The following is a 19,608-nucleotide window of genomic DNA, read 5'->3' on the forward strand; positions in this document are numbered from 1 at the left end:
TGGATTTCCGTATATTGAACCATCCCTGCATCCCTGGGATGAAACCTACTTGGTCAGGATGGATGATTGTTTTGATGTGTTCTTGGATTCGGTTAGCAAGAACTTTATTGAGGATTTTTGCATCAATATTCATAAGGGATATCGGTCTGAAGTTTTCTATCTTTGTTGGGTCTTTTTGTGGTTTAGGTATCAGAGTAATTGTGGCTTCATAGAATGAGTTGGGTAGAGTACCTTCTGTTTCTATTTTTGTGGAATAGTTTGTGAAGAACTGGGATTAGATCTTCTTTGAAGGTCTGATAGAACTCTGCACTAAACCCATCTGGTCCTGGGCTTTTTTTAGTTGGGAGACTATTAATGACTGCTTCTATTTCTTTGGGGGATATAGGGCTGTTTAGATCATTAACCTGATCTTGATTCAACTTTGGTACCTGGTATCTGTCTAGGAACTTGTCCATTTCATCCAGGTTCTCCAGTTTTGTTGAGTATAGCCTTTGGTAGAAGGATCTGATGGTGTTTTGGATGTCTTCAGGATCTGTTGTTATGTCTCCTTTTTCATTTCTGATTTTGTTAATTAGGATGCTTTCCCTGTGCCCTCTAGTGAGTCTGGCTAAGGGTTTATCTATCTTGTTGATTTTCTCAAAGAACCAGCTCCTTGATTGGTTGATTCTTTGAATAGTTTTTCTTGTTTCCACTTGGTTGATTTCACCCCTGAGTTTGATTATTTCCTGCCGTCTACTCCTCTTGGGTGAATTTGCTTCCTTTTGTTCTAGTGCTTTTAGGTGTGTTGTCAAGCTGCTAATGTGTGCTCTCTCTAGTTTCCTTTTGGAGGCACTCAGAGCTATGAGTTTTCCTCTTAAAAATGCTTTCATTGCGTCCCATAAGTTTGGGTATGTTGTGGCTTCATTTTCATTGAACTCTAAAAAGTCCTTAATTTCTTTCTTTATTCCTTCCTTGACCAAGGTATCATTGAGAAGAGTGTTGTTCAGTTTCCACGTGAAGGTTGGCTTTCTATTATTTATTTTGTTATTGAAGATCAGCCTTAGTCCATGGTGATCTGATAGGATGCATGGGACAATTTCAATATTTTTATATCTGTTGAGGCCTGTTTTGTGACCAATTATGTGGTCAATTTTGGAGAAGGTACCATGAGGTGCTGAGAAGAAGGTATATCCTTTTGTTTTAGGATAGAATGTTCTGTAGATATCTGCCAGATCCATTTGATTCATAATTTCTCTTAGTTTCACTGTGTCCCTGTTTAGTTTCTGTTTCCATGATCTGTCCATTGGTGAAAGTGGTGTGTTGAAGTCTCCCACTATTATTGTATGAGGTGCAATGTGTGTTTTGAGATTTACTAAAGTTTCTTTAATGAATGTGGCTGCCTTTGTATTTGGAGCATAGATATTCGGGATTGATAGTTCCTCTTGGAGGATTTTACCTTTGATGAGTATGAAGTGTCCCTCCCTGTCTTTTTTAATGACTTTGGGTTGGAAGTCAATCTTATCAGATATTAGAATGGCTACTCCAGCTTGTTTCTTCATGCCATTTGCTTGGAGAATTGTTTTCCAGCCTTTCATTCTGAGGTAGTGTCTATCCTTTTCTCTGAGATGAGTTTCCTGTAAGCAGCAAAATGTTGGGTCTTGTTTGTGTAGCCAGTTTGTTAGTCTATGTCTTTTTATCGGGGAGTTGAGTCCATTGATATTAAGAGATATTAAGGAAAAGAAATTGGTGTTTCCTGTTATTTTTGATGTTAAAGTTGACATTTTGTTCTTGTGGCTGTCTTCTTTTAGGTTTGTTGAGGGATTACCTTCTTGTTGTTTCTAGGGCGTGGTTCCTGTCCTTGTATTGGTTTTTTTCTGTTATTATCCTTTGAAGGGCTGGATTCGTGGAGAGATAATGTGTGAATTTGGTTTTGTCATGGAATACTTTGGTTTCTCCATCTATGTTAATTGAGAGTTTGGCTGGGTATAGTAGCCTGGGCTGGAATTTGTGTTCTTTTAGTGTCTGTATAACATCTGTCCAGGATCTTCTGGCTTTCATAGTCTCTGGTGAAAAATCTGGTGTAATTCTGATAGGCTTGCCTTTATATGTTACTTGGCCTTTTTCTCTTACTGCTTTTAGTATTCTATCTTTATTTAGAGCATTTGTTGCTCTGATTATTATGTGTCGGGAGGTATTTCTTTTCTGATCCAGTCTATTTGGAGTTCTGTAGGCTTCTTGTATGTTCATGGGCATCTCTTTCTTTAGATTTGGGAAGTTTTCTTCTATAATTTTGTTGAAGATGTTTGCTGGTCCTTTGAGTTGAAAATCTTCATTCTCATCCACTCCTATTATCCGTAGGTTTGGTCTTCTCATTATGTCCTGTATTTCTTGGATGTTTTGAGTTAGGATCTTTTTGCATTTTCCATTTTCCTTGATTGTTGTGCCGATGTTCTCTATGGAATCTTCTGCACCTGAGATTCTCTCTTCCATCTCTTGTATTCTGTTGCTGATGCTCGTATCTATGGTTCCAGATTTCTTTCCTAGGGTTTCTATCTCCAGTGTTGCCTCATTTTGGGTTTTCTTTATTGTGTCTACTTCCCTTTTTAGGTCTAGTATGGTTTTGTTCATTTCCATCATCTGTTTGGATGTGTTTTCCTGTTTTTCTGTAAGGACTTCTACCTGTTTGATTATGTTATCATGTTTTTCTTTAAGGATTTGTAACTCTTTAGCAGTGTTCTCCTGCAATTCTTTAAGGGATTTTTGTGCTTCCTCTTTATTGTCTTCTTCCTTTTTAGCAGTGTTCTCCTGCATTTCTTTAAGTGTGTTATTAACGTCCTTCTTGAAGTCCTCTATCATCATCAGGAGATATGCTTTTAAATCCGTGTCTAGCTTTTCCGGTGTGTTGGGGTGCCCTGGACTGGGTGAAGTGGGGGTGCTGGGTTCTGATGATGGTGAGTGGTCTTGGTTTCTGTTAGTAAGATTATTACGTTTACCTTTCGCCATCTGGTAATCTCTGGGGTTAGTTGTTATCGTTGTCACTATTTAAAGATTGGAGCAGAAGCTGTGTTCCACTCACCAGCAGTCTCTAAATCCTGCGGCGGGGGTCGTGGGTAGCTGACGGTACCCCGGTGCTGGTCCAGCCGGAAGAGGCCTGTGGTCCTACTCAGGCCGGTTTCTGCTTCCCTAACTAATGCAGTCTCAGGTCCCGCGCAATTGGATTGGAGCAGAAGCTTTGCTCCACTCACCAGAAGTCTTAAGATCCTGTGGCGGGTGTTGTGGGCAGTTGGCGAGTGTCAGCAGACCCTGCGCCCCAGCTGCTCAGGTGCTTTTCTGACCGGAAGAGTTTGTGGCCCTATGTAGGCCGGATTTCTCTCTCCCCAACCAGAGCAGTCTCAGGTCCCGCGTGATTGGACTGGAGCAGAAGCTGTGTTCCACTCACCAGCAGTCCCAAAATCCTGCGGCGGGGGTCGTGGGTAGCTGGCGGGTGTCAGGCAACCCTGCGCTCCCGCTACCCTGGCGCTGATCCGGCCGGGTGAGGCCTGTGGCCCTACTCAGGCCAGTTTCTGCTTCCCTAACTAATGCAGTCTCAGGTCCCGCGCAATTGGATTGGAGCAGAAGCTGTGTTCCACTCACCAGCAGTCCCAAAATCCTGCGGCTGGGGTCGTGGGTAGCTGGCGGGTGTCAGGCAACCCTGCGCTCCCGCTACCCCGGCGCTGATCCAGCCGGATGAGGCCTGTGGTCCTACTCAGGCCGGTTTCTGCTTCCCTAACTAATGCAGTCTCAGGTCCCGCGCAATTGGATTGGAGCAGAAGCTGTGCTCCACTCACCAGAAGTCTTAAGATCCTGTGGCGGGTGTTGTGGGCAGTTGGCGAGTGTCAGCAGACCCTGCGCCCCAGCTGCTCAGGTGCTTTTCTGACCGGAAGAGGGTTGTGGCCCTATGTAGGCCGGATTTCTCTCTCCCCAACCAGAGCAGTCTCAGGTCCCGCGTGAATGGACTGGAGCAGAAGCTGTGTTCCACTCACCAGCAGTCCCAAAATCCTGCGGCGGGGGTCGTGGGTAGCTGGCGGGTGTCAGGCAACCCTGCGCTCCCGCTACCCTGGCGCTGATCCGGCCGGGTGAGGCCTGTGGCCCTACTCAGGCTGGTTTCTGCTTCCCTAACTAATGCAGTCTCAGGTCCTGCGCAATTGGATTGGAGCAGAAGCTGTGTTCCACTCACCAGCAGTCCCAAAATCCTGCGGCGGGGGTCGTGGGTAGCTGGCGGGTGTCAGGCAACCCTGCGCTCCCGCTACCCCAGCGCTGATCCAGCCGGATGAGGCTTGTGGTCCTACTCAGGCCGGTTTCTGCTTCCCTAACTAATGCAGTCTCAGGTCCCGCGCAATTGGATTGGAGCAGAAGCTGTGCTCCACTCACCAGAAGTCTTAAGATCCTGTGGCGGGTGTTGTGGGCAGTTGGCGAGTGTCAGCAGACCCTGCGCCCCAGCTGCTCAGGTGCTTTTCCCCAGCTACTCTTTAGGTTGTGCCGCTTAGTCATTTAAGCCTTGTGTGTTTGTGGCTAAGACTTTAATACATACTTTGGCTATGAAAGCTCTTGAGTGTGGGTTCCAGAGTCTCTTATTCATTTATGTACTGACCAATGATGGGATATATTGCATCATGTTATTTTAAATCGAATGGCCAAGTTGAGTCAGTGGGGGCTTTGTTACATGTAGACATAAGACACAAGGACCTTATGGACAAAAAGGCCTTATTGAAAGCAATAAGAAAGAAGAGCAGGGTTAAGGAAAACAAGGCTATGGTTAGTAAAGCAAAAGTTCAGATTCTGCCCTAGTCCTTACCTTTCCACAGGGGCTTTTACAGTATGATGGGCTCCCCATCTGGCTTGGATGGGGCTTTTCAGTTAATGTGCATACAATTTATATTCATGAGAATAATTCAACTCTAGCACAATACTTTAGATTTTCAGGATTCTCTATCTGAAAGAAGAAATGAAACCACCGAGAAAAGATAACTCACCTGGATAGATACAACTGATAAACAGAGTTTTTGTCAAATGGTTGACATGTAACAAAAGAATGTCGACTGAAGACACATACCATAATGCAGTATATCTTTAAATTTAAAGTAGGAGTCTGAAGCCAGGGCACTGTCCATAAGTGTGTGCTGTGCAAGCCTACAGATCTGAGTTTGATTCAGAGTACCCATGGAATAAACCAGGCATCACAGCATGTCTGCACTCCTAGCCCTGGGGGATGGGATGGAGACCTGTGGATCTCCAAACTCACTAGCCAGCCTGCCAGATCAAATGCACGATCACAGACTCAGTGAAAGATCTGGAGGACCTGGTTAGATTCCCAGCACCTAAGTAGCATCTCATCACCTTCTGTAACTCCAGTTCCAGAGGATTCAGCACCTTCTTTTGGCCTTCATGTCAAGCACTATATACAGTACATACTAGAAAAACACCAAACATTAATATTAATAATAATAATAAACTTAAAAATAAAGTAGTGATTGAAGAGAACCCTTTATGTTCAGTCTTCACACATATTGTAATCACACATAAAAACAAATGATGTGTAATACACATATACAAATATGAAAGTGATTTAAAATATCCAAAAATAAATGAAGCATTTGTTTTTTATTCAAGGATAGCATTTGACCTTTTGATTGCACTACAAACCCACACACTTCATTTTGTTCATGGTTTCATCAGACCCTGTCTCAAAGAATTATTTTTAACGATCCACACTTTTATCTATTATAAACTTGTTGTTTAGCTGATGCTCAAAGTCACTGCTGACTGTTGGAGGACTGAGATGAAGTTTCCTGAAGCAATTGAAGCATCATTCTGGGTCTTTAGAGGATGGCAGGACTTACAAGGGTTTTGTAGCAAATTTCCTCACCTGAGAAAAGAATTTAATGGCTTTTTTTGAAGGTCAGACTTTTGTAACCATAGGTAAAATGGATAAAAGCAATAAAATGCGAAATAGCTTTGTACTTCTAAAAATGATAGGACCCTTCGGTTTTCTGAGAGAACCAGAGCTGGGGCTGCACACAGGGCAGAGCACCATGGAAAACAAGGTGTGAAGACATAGGAAAGCACCACTGCAGCTGGGGGGTAAACACACACACATATATACATACATATACACAAATACACATATACATATACACACACATACATACACATATAGACACACATACACACATATTCATACACACATACAAATGCAGATACACACACATACTCATACACACACACACAAACACACATACAGACATTCACATACATATACATATACACACACATACATATACACACATACACATACATATACACACATACACATACATATACACATATACACACACGCACACACACACACACTGGAGCTGAGGTGCACACAGAGCAGCCCACTACTCTTGGAGTACACACATGCATCAAGGCAACACTCAGATGGAGGGTACACACACATAACAATGTACCACTGAGCTGAAGAGTTGACACACACCTAGCAGCACTCCACTGGAAATATTCACTGCCTAACCTGGCTTGGCTGAGATCCTAACTGTCCTCAAGAAGATAAGTGCTAAAGTCTTGGTTAAAGATGGTTGGACATTCTGCAAGTCGCCCTAGTATTAGTGAGTTACGTTTGGACACAGAGCACAGCAATGGGTGTTGGCAGACAGACCCCTCCCTTCTGCTTCCTGGTTATCAGAAGGTGACTGACTTTACCTCACCACATGCTCCTTGCATTAATGTCCTGGGTTGTTTCACACCACAAAGCAGTGTTGTCCACTGACCATGGATTGAGTCTCTAAGGCATGAATCAAAATAACTTTTATTCCAAAAAGGTTGATTTGTCAAAAATATTTGGCCACATTGATAGAAAATGAATTAATTTGCTTTTTACTGTGTAAACTGAGAAAATTATGCAAATGCAGAGTGAGTTTATTAATTCAGACTGAGCATTTGCAGACAATGATCTTTCTACATTGTTCATTTTATTTTATTTTATTTTATTTCATTTTATTTTATTTGTAGCTTCCCATAAGCCTGAAGCAGGCTAAGCCAGAACTTGACCTTGCTGCCACTAAGGAGATTATCTAGGGTGGAGCCTTCCTCCCTTGATCACTCTATTGTTCTGCCATTGCCTCAGTTCCTCTTCAAGATACTGCTACCTGCTGAGAGGCCGCAGAGCTATTCTGGACACTATGCCCCTATCCTGCACATCATCACCTGCAGCTGGCTCCAGGCTCTAAGGATGAATTGGCAGGAATGGCCTTTAATAAAGCGTGTATGCCATTAAAAATTTGAACCTTGAACAGACTAGCATGTCTTGGTTCCATTATTTCTCAACCCACCTAGCCTCCCTCTTTTCTTCCAGATTCCAAGATGCCTTCCAGGCTGGAACCCGGACATGTGAGCCACTGGCTGGCCCCAACATTTATTTTATTTTATTTTATTTTATTTTAGCTTAGTTTTTTCCACATTATGTTTTTGTCTGTGCTTAGTGTTTGGGATGAGTAATCATACCTTTTCAATTCATGCCTGCATTGCACAGAGAAAACGGTCCGAAGATGGATCAGATGGCATGTGGCAATCCTGCAATCTCAGACAGACATGCAACAGTACCTCTTTGGAGCAAACCATTACTATAAATCAATCATCAGCTACCTTTAAAAAAGCCTCAAATTGCAGAGTAGGATAATAAGGAACACAGAAAGGAACGGGTGAGGAGAATAGAGGGAAGGTAGGTTTTTTTGTTTTTTTAAATAAAGAATTATGTCTGGCTTCTCTTGTATTACTGAAGCTAATGAGAGGAGATTGAAGCTACTCTTAGTATAGTAAAATTATTCAATTTGAAGTGATAGATATATTAATTGTTCTGTATTGATCCTTGCCTACTGTATTTATATACTAAGATAGTACACAATAGTCCACAAATATGAATACTTACTATGTCTGATTTTCTTTTAAATCTCTTTTGAATGGCAGCTTAAAAATATGTCCACCAAGCCCAATATCGTGGGTTTTCAGAGCACAGCATTGAGAGTGAGGATTCTAGTGTGGGTCCAAACTCTTCATTCTCCAGCCTCAAATCTCTTAGCTGGGATCTCCATACAAGAGCCTTTGTCAGAAATGTTCATACATTATAGATTTCTGCTCATCTGCTTATTTGTTTAATCTTTCTGTAGGGAGAAAAAATTTCTGATTCTTTAAGTTGTTTTCCCTTATGAGCAGCTGGATAACGAACTATATAAAAGACATCATTCTGAGATGAGCCAAATGGACTCCCTCAGAAGAGTTCCCATCAAGAGCAACAGGGAGATGGTGGGAAGGACTTGAGTCCCACTGTCATGAATTCTCATGATATGATCCAAAAGGTAACTAGACACATCACCTCTGATACATAGTTTCAGAAACTGGAGAACCACAGACCCAAAGGCTAGCAAGTCCCAAGAGTTGCCCATCACCTGGTAGCTAGAACCAGCTACTTGCTGGTTTCTTCTAGGTAGGGATGGGGCCTTGTGCTCTGGTAACCTGTTACCAACTCATTGCTTTCTCTGAGAGAGGAAACAGCACACCAATCAGACTCCATGTCCATAACATTGGGTGTATGGTGAGTTGCTGGGGGTTTTTAGTAGCAAATGAACTCCATTACTGAGCAGTAACTTGGAGAAATCTATGAGACTAGGTTCATGTTCTGACCTTGAAAAGCTTGGGGAACCTTGAATTGGGTCACATTTTGTTGCATGCAGCAGCCCAAATGAATCTAGGTTGCCAGACACTGCGATGGCCAAGTCAAAAGTCTGAGATATAGGCAAGTGAGTGAAAATTGTAACCTGCAAATCTGTCCCAAGATAGCATGGATCCCTCCCAACTAATAAGTAGGGCAGGAATCTGCTCATGGTCAGCAGTGCAGGAGGAAATCATCTGGAACTATCCACATTTGCATAAGAGACTCAAAATGGCCATTTTAACAAGAGAGTTAAGGTGCTCTGTGTTTCATAATTGTAATTCCTTGGATTCATGTCAGTGTAGAATCCTACCTGGGAGGCAGCACCTGGCACTATATAAGGCACTGAGCTCAAGTCCCTCTGCATCCGTGGACCTCACCAGGCTTCAGTCATGAGGATCCATTGCCTTCTCTTTGCCTTTCTCCTGGTGCTGCTGTCTCCACTTGCGGGTGAGTCATGGGAGCAGGGTTATCCCAAATTGAAATGAGAGATAGCTCCCTACTGTGTGTGTGTGTGTGTGTGTGTGTGTGTGTGTGTGTGTGTGTGTGTTTCTGTCTCTTTTTCTGCGTGTGTCTTTGGCTCCATCTCTCCATATATGTATGTCTCACTGAGTGCATGTCTGTCAGTCTTTCTGTATATGCTTATGCTTGTCTTTCTGCTATGTGTTCATCTCTCTGTCTCTATTTCAGTCTCTCATGTTATTTCCTTCCTTTTATTCCTTTTTTTCTTCTAAGCTCATTTCAGACAATGTGTATTGTGTAACTGTTAACATAAACTAAGAATACATCTTTTTGCCTTGAAGGAGCCTAAGGTAGACTCATTCTGAGCTCATCTGCAGCACTTGACTTCCATTTCCTCACTCCTGCTGCTAAGTTTAACATAATGAAACGGGTCTGTTATAGGTAGCATAAATATAATACCGTGAAGAATTTTGGATTCTCTTCTGAAAAAAATGGTATTCGTTTTTTAATCTTTATATTTTAGGTGTAGATTCTGCTTACTCTAAAGAATCCTGCAGAATAATCATCCCAGCCTCTATCTGAGAACTTCCTGAAACCCTACCCCTATGGTTAAACACTCACTGTCTACAGGGGTAATCAGGCTCAGAGCTCAGGGAGGCTATGAAACACAGCTTCTCAAACTCTACCTAAACTGTATTTTGTGCAAAATATATAATTTTATATTCTTTCAAATTATGTATACATATATGGATCTGTGTATATGCATGTGCCAAGCACGACAGTAATCACAGAGGTCATAAAGGAACATCCAGTCTCTCAGAGTTGGAATTATAGGCACATATAGGCTGCCTGATATGGTACTAGGAACTTATCTCAGGTCTTCTGTACGAGTGGTATGCTCTCCCAACTGCTGAGCCATCTTTCCAGGCTCTACGTTTATTCCTTCCTTGACATTAGGAAGGAAAAGGACACACAATTCAAGAGAGGGAGCTAAAACAAGTAAGAGAGTATTTGATTGAATGAAGCAAAGGCCTCAAACTGCATCAGACAGAAAATATAGAGATAGAAACATAATTTCACTCATTTTGTTGCTGGGTTCTGGTTTACAGAGGAGAATCTGTGTTCCATGACATATACAGACAGTGATTCTGCCTGACATTTATATGAATGTAAATAAGCAGGGAGGGTGGGAGAGTGAAGGATAAGTTTAAGACTTAATTTTAGATATTGGATGCTATCAAAAAAGTTCATTTTTTCTTTAGGTTTTCGTTGTAAGTTAGTTAGGAATCAAGTTATCCTTAAACAAGTCCTATTCCCTGAGATTTAGGTCCAATACTTAGTGTAAAATAGGTACCTGGAAGTTAAAATACCTTAGTTAAAAATAGGAAGATGGCTCAGTGAGTAAATGCACTTGTGCATGTATGAAGATCTGGCATCCATGTAAAAGCATAGAGAGCCTCTGGTGTACATCTGTAATGCTAGGACTAAGAATCACAGAGGCACACAGGCGAGCCAGCCAGCCAGTCCCACTGATTTAGTTCCAGGTTCAATGAGATACTCTGTCTCAAACAATGAAGTAGAGAGGAATTGATGAACATGTCTTAGGCCAATCTCTGGTCTCTATATGTGTGTGCACACATGCACATTCATGTGGACAGTCACAATCAGCGTCTGTTTCAGATACTAGAACAAGGGTCTTGTGTGTAGAAAAGCAAAGGCAGGGCTGCTGAGAAGCAGCTAGGGACTCACACAGAATCTTTCCTGAGCTCCTGCCTGCTGACCCTGAAAACTCCAATCAGTCAGGGGGTGGGGCAGACCCTTCAACATTTGGGTCCTAGGAAAACCAGCACCCACCCCCTCTCCACTGCAACAGTGGCTGTCTCTATCAAGAATTGGATTCAGGTCTGGTAAAACAGAATTACATGTTTGGGGCGCGGGAGTGGGGAGGGGGGGTTGGGGGGAGGAGCCTGCTGAGATCTACTCATCATAAGAACACATTGGTATGTATTTCTGACCAGGCCCTTTCAATTCTAATGTGTGGTTTTTCTTATGCATCTTTCAGTGTTTAGCCAAAAAAAAAGAAAAGAAAAAAAAGAAAAAAATCAACAATCCATTAAATTGCTAATGACAGGAGGCAAATGCCAGTATAAGTGCATTGGCAATATTCGTCAGATAGGCATTTGCCCAGTTTCTTTACTCAAATGCTGCAAGAAGAAGACAAAGATCCTGTGAACCAAATAAAACACCAGAATTTGCTCCTCTATGAAGGTGGAAAAAACTTAAACCAAAATAAAGTTTCTTGATTAAATGCAAACACCTGTTGCTAAGAGCGGTGTGAGCTACCAACTTATTCTCTCTTGCACTGAATTCTAAAATCCTTGCAGAAGTCAATCAGTGACACAATCAGGGCTGTCTCATGCTTCCAGACTTCATGGCTATCTGTTCCTGTCTCTGATATGCTAATTGATATCCTGTAACCATCACACACAGCCACCCTGCCTGCCTTCTTCATCCTTTGCCTCCTTAACCTCTGCTTCATCCATCCAATCCCAAGGCAAGACAAAGAAGGTGACCCCCAGCTTTGCTTTAGCTTGTGCCTCTCAGTCATTTATGCCTTGTGTGTTTGTGTTTAAGACTTTAATGCACAGTTTGGCTATGAGAGGTTTTGAGTGTGTTCCAGAGTCTCTTACTCATTTATGTATTGACTACTGATGGGATATATCGCATCATGTTATTTTAAATTGAATGCCAAGTTGAGTCAGTGGGGGGGCTTTCTTGCATGTATACATAAGACACAAGGAACTAATGAAAAACAAGACCTTACTGAAAGTAACAAGAACGAAGAGCAGGGTAAAGAAAAAACAAGGCTCTGGTTAGTAAAGCAAAAGTTCAGTGTCTGTCCTAGGCCTGACCTTCCCATCAGTGTATTTACAGTATGATGGGCTCCCTGTCTGGCTTGGGCTGGGCTTTTCAGTTAATGTACATGCAATTTATGGTCATGAGTATAATTCAGCTCCAGCAGGATGCCTTAGATTTTCAGAATTCTGTCTGAAAGAAGAAATGAGACCCCAGACCCCCATTGGGATAGATGTAACTGATGAAAGAAGTCCTTGCTACATGATTGATAAGTATCAAAGAATGTTGGTTGAAGACACATACCATAATGCAGGGCATTTTTAAATTTAAAGTAGGGGTCTGAAGCCAGGGCACTGTTCATAAGTGTGTGCTGTGCAAGCTTACCGATCTGAGTTTGATTCAAAGCATCCATGTAATAAACCAGGGATCAAAGCATGTCTGCACTCCTAGCCCTGGGGGATGGGATGGAGACCTGTGGATCTCCAAACTCAACAGCCAGCCTGCCAGAGCAAATGCATGACCACAGGCTCAATGAACAATTCATCTCAAAAATAAAATAGGAGGTGGACCTGCTGAGATGGCTCCTCACTTAAGAGCACTCGCTGCTCTGCAGGTCCTGGTCAGATTCCCAGCACCTAAGTGGCTTCTCATCATCTTCTGTAACTCCAGTTCTAGTGGATCTAGCCCCTTCTTTAGGCCTTCATGCCAATCATATAAACAATACATACAGGAAAATACCAAATACATAAAATTAATAATAATAATAGTAATAATAATAAAGCAGACATTGATTAAAGAAAACAATTTACCTTCTGCCTTTATACACATACATACATGTATTCACACATATAAACAAATGATGTGTAACAAACATTCACACACATGATAGTGATTGAAAATATCCATAAATAATACAGTATTTGAGTTTTATTCAAGGACAGCCTTTGACTTTTTCATTGTAGAATGAAACCCATATACTTACTTTTGATACTTGGCTCCTCACACCCTGTCCTGAAGGAATTATTTTTAATAATCCATACCATTGTATATTATAAACTTGCTGTTTAATTGATGATCAAAGTCACTGCTGAGTGTTGCAGGAATGATGAATTTTTCTGCAGCAAGAGAAGCATCATTCTGGGTCTTTAGAGGATGGAAGGACACACAAGATTTTTGTAGCAAATATCCTTACCTGAGAAAAGATGTTAATGGCTATTTTGTTTTTTAAGGTAAGACCCTTGAAGGCATAGGTAAAATGTATCAAAGTTAAAAAAAAGAAGAAGCAGCAGCAGCAGCAGCAGCAGAAGCAGCTAAATAGCTTTTTACTTCTAAAACTTCCAGGGCCTTTGATGTTCTGATAGGACCACAGCTGGGGGTGTACACAGGGCTGAGCACCAATGGAACTGGCCAGTGTTACCATCAGAAACTGGTTACAGCCTGGCTCTGAAACCTGCAATGACATCATCCTAGGCGGCCAGAGTCTTCTGTGTTCATTCCTATGGCAACCATAACACTTCCCTTGTGTTACCTGCATCACCTGAAAGTCATCACCTGTCAGCCAGGATAAAAGACATAAAAGACATGAATCTCTCTCTCTCTCTCTCTCTCTCTCTCTCTCTCTCTCTCTCTCTCTCTCTCTCTCTCTGTCTCTGTCTCTGTCTCTGTCTCTGTCTCTCTCTTCCCCTTTGCTTCTTCATCCCTTTTAATAAAGACCTCCCAAAGTGTGAACTCTGCTATCTTGGCATGATCTGTCCAGGAATATGCTGTTTTCAACTAACAATGCTGCTGAAGTCCTGGACTTTATAGCAACCACACAGGCCGGTCTGAGGCTCTAGAGCCTGTACCACAGCCACTACTGTGGGGCACAGGGAACTCCACCAGACAGGATAGCCACTGCCATGTGGGTTAAGATGTTGCTCAACAAGTTTATTGGACAAGGGCTTGCCCTAATCCCCAAAAGCCAAAAGGGCCATGTCCATGGTGCCATCAGGAGAGACAATGGTCTGTCGATTGCTGTTATGCCACTCAGGAGAGGGGAACATCACTCCCAGGTAACCCTCCAGATGATCTTCTAGGCTTGGCTATGGACAACTGAAGAGGCCTGAGCTCCCTTGACCTGACTACTTCCTTCACCAGAAGGGAGCTCCGGGTAACATCATGGCATCTGATCTCCTTCTTCTTCTTGGATGCTGGGACCACTTACTCAGTCCTGACACAGTTTTTGGTACTCACCTCTCCTTCTTATAACCTATTGTTGGGGTAGGTGTCTTGATCCCTTATTGGGAAGGGATCCTCTAGCTAAGTTGGGATCCTCTATTTCTATTGCTCCCCCCACTCGCCTGAACTGAAGATCACTAGTAGGCCCTCTCCTCCTCTGCCTGTTCCTCTTCCTCTTCTTCCTCCCCCTCCTCTTCCTCTTCCTCCTAGCCACTCAACCTACAGACTCTAACATGTTGTTTCCTTTGCCAGCTCCTCAGGTAGACGCCTGAGTCTGGGTCATCCTGAAACCCCTGTTGCTAAACATCATCCTCTTGTCATCCAGTTATTGGACTCTACAAGGTTCATCACCCAAGCTCAATACCCTCTTTCCCTCCAGGACCTCAGAAGACTGAAGCCTATATCGTCTCTTATCTCTTAGAAAAAGAAAAAAAAAAAAACAACCCAAAACCTCCTCCATCCTACCTCTTCCCCCATTAACACCCCTATGCTAGAAGTTAAAGATCCTAATGGAACCTATCCCCTGGTTATCACCTCAGGTGCATTCATTTGGTGGGTAGTTCCTCTCCATCCTGTTGTGGTTAATCCTTATACAGTTCTTTCGACTATGCCCTTGTGGACTTCTCATTTCTCCTTCTTAGATCCCAAGGATGTATTCTTTTCTATCCAGTCCCAGAACACCTTTGCCTTTACCTGGGCCCCTGTCACCCATCTTCTACTCAATGCACCCGAACTCTACTATCTAAGGGATTCCGGGACAGCTCACACTTATTTGGCCAGGTTCTCTCTTCTGACTTAGTTTCTCTGACTCTCTCTAAATCTATGATTGTCCATTTTGTAGGCAAAATTATTCTCTGAAGTCCATCCTCTAAAAATTAGCCAAGGTGACACCTCTTCTCTCCTAAATTGCCTGTCAGTCAAGCCACAAAGGTCTCATATTCTAAAGTCCAAGTGTCCACTCATCAGGTCACCTATTTGGGACTACCCATTACCCCAACCCACAAGGCTATTACCTTAGACAGAAATAATCTAACTCTGTGTCTAACTGTTCCTTCTAAAAACAGAGAGATTTTATCATTCCTAGGAATAGCCAGTTTTTTTATTTTCCTGGGTTCCTTCCTTTTCCATTCTACCCACCCCTTATATGAAGCAGCATTCGACCCCAACCATGAACTTCTCCTATCTGTTACCAAAGCTTTTCAAAGGCTCTAACAGGCTCTCCTCAACACCCCAGCCTTAAACCTCCCTGACCTGAGTTGTCTTTTTTTTTTCCTCTACATAGATGAAGAAGATGGTTTTTCTCTTGGTGTCTTAGATCACCAACTGGGACCCTCCTTTGTTCCTGTAGTTTACTTGTCAACCAAAACATTCAGGGATGGGCACCTTGTATTCTTACCTTAGCATCCACTGAACTCCTTATTTGAGGGTCTAAAAAACTAATATTTCGGTCATTTATAAACATCTTCTCTTCTAATACTCTGACAGAGTTCCTAACTTACAGAGGCTTATGGTCTCTAATTTCTCCAGGGTTCTTTCAGATAGCAATAATAGAAGACTCCATACTTACCTTCCAATCATGCCTGCCTCTTAATAATTTCATTCTTGCTGCACGTGGTGGCCCACACCTTTAATTTCAGCACTTGGGAGGCAGAGACAGGCAAATTTCTGAGTTCGACGCCAGCCTGTTCTACAGAGTGGGTTCCAGGACAGCCAGGGATACACAGAGAAACTCTGCCTCAAAAAACCAAAAAACAAACAAACAAAGAAAAAAATCATTTCATTCTTTTTCCTTGACCAAATTCTAACCACTCCCTCTCACACTCTTGCACTGAAACCATAGAGGGAATATTACTTCATCCTTCACACATACAGGAAGGCACATTGCCTCATGCCCTCTATACCTGGTATATAGATGGCAGCACCTATTTATATGAAGGGGCCAGAAGATCTGGCTATGCTATCATGTCAGACTCAGAGGTGGTTGAGGAATAGAACCTCCCTGTTCATATCACAAATAAAGTCTGAACTAATAGCCCTTACCTGTACCTTTCAACTGGCACAGGGATAATCCCTCAACATCTACACAGTCTCCAAATATGCTTTCCATATACTCCAATCCCATCCTGGTGTCTGGATATAGTGTGAGTTACTTATGACAAAAGGAAAATCAGTAACTCATGCAAACCAAATTATGGCCATGCTAAAGACTTCCCACCTCCCCACAGCTATTGTGATTGTCCACTGCAGATCCCACCAGACAGATGACTCTATTGTCTCCATGGGAAACAACTGAGTTGACAAGGCGGCTAGACCTGGAGCCCTTAGGAGCTTAGACTCATCTCACCCAACCCACAACATTCTTACCCTACAAACCACATCTCCACTTTCACTCCCAGATACTGGTCAAAGTCTGTCCTATCTTCACCAACTCTTTCATCCTAACAGCCAAGTGTTGTTTTATTTAAAAACAAAAAAAAACAAACAAACAAAAAAACAAAAACCAAAAAAACCAACACCTACTGCCTATTCTTTTGTCTTAAGTTATTTGAAATCTATCACTGCCTCCTGCAAAATCTGTTAGATGTCAGACTCCAACTGTAGGTATTTTACCACCTCTTTTCCTACCCATCAGGTTAGAAGTTCCCTTCCTGGAACTGATTGGAAACTGGATTTTACCCACATGCACAAGGTCAATGGTGTCTTGAAGGATACCTACTCAGGGTGGGTGGAGGCCTTCCTTACTACGAACAAAAAGGCTCAGACTGTTTCTGATCTTCTCCTCTAAGAGACCATCCCCTGATTTGGTGTCCCAGCCTTCCTAAAATCACACAATGCCCTGAATGCACCAGCAAAATTATTTAAACTCTATGTAAAGCCCCAGACATCCCTGGCATTCATATTCCCCATTACCCCCAGTTTTCAGGAAAGGTAGAAAGAACTAATCAGACCCTAAAAACCACTCTTGTCCAACTGCCACAGGAACTTCACCTCAATTCAGTAAAACTCCTGTCTCTGGCTCTTTTCAGGCTATAAGCTCTCTCAGAGGGATCACTTTTCACCTCACCTTTTGAACTCATGTAGAGACATCTGTCTTAACTCCTGGTCTTTCAACTAAGTGCTCTCCCATCCCTGACAATCTACTCACCCCATTACTTTGCTACCTCTGCTCTCTCCTATGGAACTTTGTCACTACCATCCACCAAAGCCACATGCTGTCCCCTGCCTACTGCCTGTCAACACTGGAGACCTAGTTCTTCTCTCCCTTCTGGATAATCATCTTTCACTTCTCTCTCCTCAATGGCAGGGCCCTTTCAAGATAATTCTCATGACCTCCACACCTGCTAAATTTGAGGGACTTTCACATTGAGTCCAGCCATCTCACCTCATATCTTTCACCTCTCCATCTTTAAATGACTCTTGTTACTATACATTGACCGCAACAGGAGCCTGCTCTCTTAAGCACCTGAAGACCTTAAGACCCCTCAGCTTTTCCCCAATTCTGGAAAAATAAGACTCCACTCTGGCAGCTGCACTTTTCCCCACTGGATTAGACATGAGCTTCTCATCCCTGCTCTGCTGTTCATTTCTATCCAGGACAGCACTTACATCTGGAGATTCAAGGTACAAGAATCCCCAACCAATGACAGTCTTTCCAAATAGTGTCAGGAACCTGCCCCGTGGCCAGATGCCAGGACCCAATCCAAAATGCTATCATCCTTATATCCCCATTCCATCTAAATATTATGACCTCTTTGTTTGCTTCCTGTTTGGCCAGATGAAAGATGATTGTTAAAAAAATTACCAGTTTATCCAGAAATTCCAGTTTTGCTGAATAGTTTTGTAGTAGGATAACTTTTTAAATTTCCTTGCTTTCTGTTGTTATATCTCCCTTTCCATTTCTGATTTTTTTGTTTATTTGGATACAGTCTCTGGGCCTTCTGGTTAGTCTGACTAAGGGTTATCTATCTTGTGGGTTTTCTCAAAGAACCAGATCGTGGTTTAGTTGATTCTTTGTATAGTTCTTTTGTTTAACTTGGTTGCTTTCAGCCCTGAGTTAGATTATCTCCTGCTATCCACTCTTTTTGTGTACATTTGCTGCTTTTTTTCTAGAGCTCCTAGCTGTGCTGCCAAGTTGCTAGTGTATGCTTTCTCCAGTTTCTTTTTGGAGGCACTTAGAGCCATGAGTGTTTCCTCTTAGCACTGCTTTCATTGTGTCCCAAAAGTTTTATTACATTGTGACTTCATTTTCATTAAATTCTAAAATGTCTTTCATTTCTTTCTTTATTTCTTCCTTGATTTGGTAGTGATTTCCTGGAATAAAAACATACCTTCTATTTTCTGTTCCTGTGTCAATGTCTTTCTCTCCAAGCATGGTTCACATGTACCTTGTCATTCTGACAGAAGCTGTACATTTGCCCAGCAAGTGCACAGGAAGCAGGACAGCAGATGGCACTACTGAGTCAAGAGACAGCAAAGTGACTTTGTTGAATTCTTCCTGTGCTATTCTTATTTTTCTGCCCTTCTGCCCCTCTGAATCCAATCTCTTTTCCATCCTCATCCAACTCACATATTTGAATCAAAGATCTAGAGTTGATCCTGGGTGGGGAATTGCTGGCAGCAGGCTAGAAGGGCTAAAGAGCCAAGGCAGGCCCTGCGTGGGCGTGGCTAATTGACGCTTCCCTGAGGCTGGCCTACACTTAACCCTTCACTCTCCAACTTGTTTAAGATTTCCTTTAAGGTGCAAAAGTCGTCCAATCCTTAATTAATAACTGGTTTTCTTTTACAGAAGAACTGTTAACTGACTACGCCAGTCATACACTTAACATGATATTTTCTTCTTTAGCCATCCACAAGGGACTGGGATGTGCTCCTAAGCAAACCATTGCAGGCATAACTTTTACTATCCACACTGTGCAGATATCCTCTGCTGGTGTTCTGCTCCTTTGTTATAATTATTACAGGTCTATCTCCACACCAGGCCTGAGACAGCACCATCTACTGAGACCTACAGACAAAAGCTGCCTTTCTCCAAAAATCTCATCCGACTGAAGACTCCCAAGACAAGTGCTGAACCATACAGAAGACAGACCTAGGACCTTCCAGCTACAGATGGACTCTTTTTGCTAAAGCCAAATGGCTGTTGAACTTTGGGGAAAGTTACATGATAGTGAGAAAAGCATAATGTCTATCTAGATTCATTAATTGCTGTTCAAAAAAATGGATGTTTTTTCCCTCAAATTGTACTACCCATGAAACAACTGACTGACTGTACAATCCTTTGCCTTCTCAACTCAACCTCTTGCCTTCTCAACTCTCACCCTTAACTCTCCTTACAACTCTGGCCTTGTTCT

General features: G+C 42.5%; 2 protein-coding genes across 5 annotated transcripts in view; both read left to right on the forward strand.

Moving 5' to 3' along the window:
- Positions 1 to 19,608, forward strand: part of LOC147002524 (cadherin-11-like) — a 271,038-nt gene that overhangs the window by 95,278 nt on the left and 156,152 nt on the right. The gene's annotated exons all lie outside the window — the stretch shown is intronic.
- The window catches only part of LOC147002525 (uncharacterized), a 239,771-nt gene that overhangs the window by 63,936 nt on the left and 156,227 nt on the right, over positions 1 to 19,608 (forward strand). The gene's annotated exons all lie outside the window — the stretch shown is intronic.

Source organism: Mus caroli, unplaced genomic scaffold (assembly GCF_978045245.1).
Source record: "Mus caroli unplaced genomic scaffold, Mus_caroli_1 scaffold_10, whole genome shotgun sequence".
NCBI lineage: Eukaryota > Metazoa > Chordata > Mammalia > Rodentia > Muridae > Mus > Mus caroli.